Source organism: Taudactylus pleione, unplaced genomic scaffold (assembly GCF_031769625.1).
Source record: "Taudactylus pleione unplaced genomic scaffold, aTauple2 ptg000689l, whole genome shotgun sequence".
Classification (NCBI taxonomy): domain Eukaryota; kingdom Metazoa; phylum Chordata; class Amphibia; order Anura; family Myobatrachidae; genus Taudactylus; species Taudactylus pleione.
Genome location: NW_028285091.1, coordinates 1,114,158 through 1,115,486, shown reverse-complemented (window position 1 = coordinate 1,115,486; position 1,329 = coordinate 1,114,158).

The window sequence follows — 1,329 nt, the reverse complement described above, 5'->3', positions numbered from 1 at the left end:
GATGTTTGCAACGTCTGTCTGATTTTCTGCTAGTTGTGTTCTGTGTGGGAGAGTCATCCAGCTGACTTAGGGTCTCATTGAGACCCGCTCGCGAGCGCAGGATGCTTGCAAGCGGGTCGATGGTACCCAAATGCGCATGCGCACGATGGAGGGAGCTCCGTCGTGCGCATGCGCGAGACCCGGCGAGCGACGGGGTAGCCGTCGCTCGGGGTCTCGCACCAAAGGGGGCGTGCTGTCGATGGTGAGTGGCAGCACGCCCCCTTTGGTGGGCGTGACGGGGCGTGGCTGCCAGACGGAGGCGTTCCCATGGGAACGCCTACCGTCTGGGTCCGGCCCCACTGACAATGTCAGTGGCAGTGATTTGGGCTCTGGTAGAGCCAAAATCACTCCAGGGCTTGCGGCAGCGAGACCCTACCGCAGGGTCTCGTCGCAAGCCCGATGGTCTTGACCATCGCGACCATCATCATGGACGCTCGCATAAGCTGTGGGTGGTAACCCACAGCTATGCGAGCGTCCAAGAGGCCGCTCCAAGTTGATGTAGGAGGGCCCTGATTCAGAGCGAGCGCTCTGGTCAGAGCGTCCGGCTCTGAATCAGGCCCTTAGAGCACCCGCTCCACTACCATTTACTAATATTTGGATCTGAGAGAATTGTTACAGTAAATGAAGTTTTGGCATCGATGGAGCGCCCTGGCCAGAATAGAGCTGGAATTAAATGAAAGTACCAAGACATGTAATAGAGGTCATGCCCGCCTGTCAAACTTCTTTCTTACTAGGTACAATTCATAACTTTTCTTATACTAGTAAAGGGACCCTGTCTATGTCGTCCCACCTCCTAACAGCAATATATTATTATTAGTATCCTTTATCTATAAGGCACCACAAAGGGGAATATAACTGGCAGGTGATTAGGGTATCTGGTCATAGTGTCAACATGGACGGTATATCAAAATTGCGCATGTTGACAGTCAAAGGGGTATACTTACTAAAGTGTGGGTATATAGAAGTGAAGATGTTGCCCATAGCGACCAATCCGATTCTAGCTATTATCTTTTAGAAGGTGCTAGATAAATAAGTATAATCTGATTGGTTGCTATGGGCAACATCTCCACTTTTATATACCCGCACTTTAGTAAATATACCCCAAAATGTCAACATAGCATTTTTCACTAATGTAGCCTAAATCTAAATTTAGCACTAAAATGCTGTCAATATTATGACTTTTGGCATTCAGAACATGTCAATAACACCCATTGAACACAAAATAACAATTGTAATGAAATTGCCCAATACTGAAATCTACAGGCTTGGAGGCAGCCAAAATATTATATA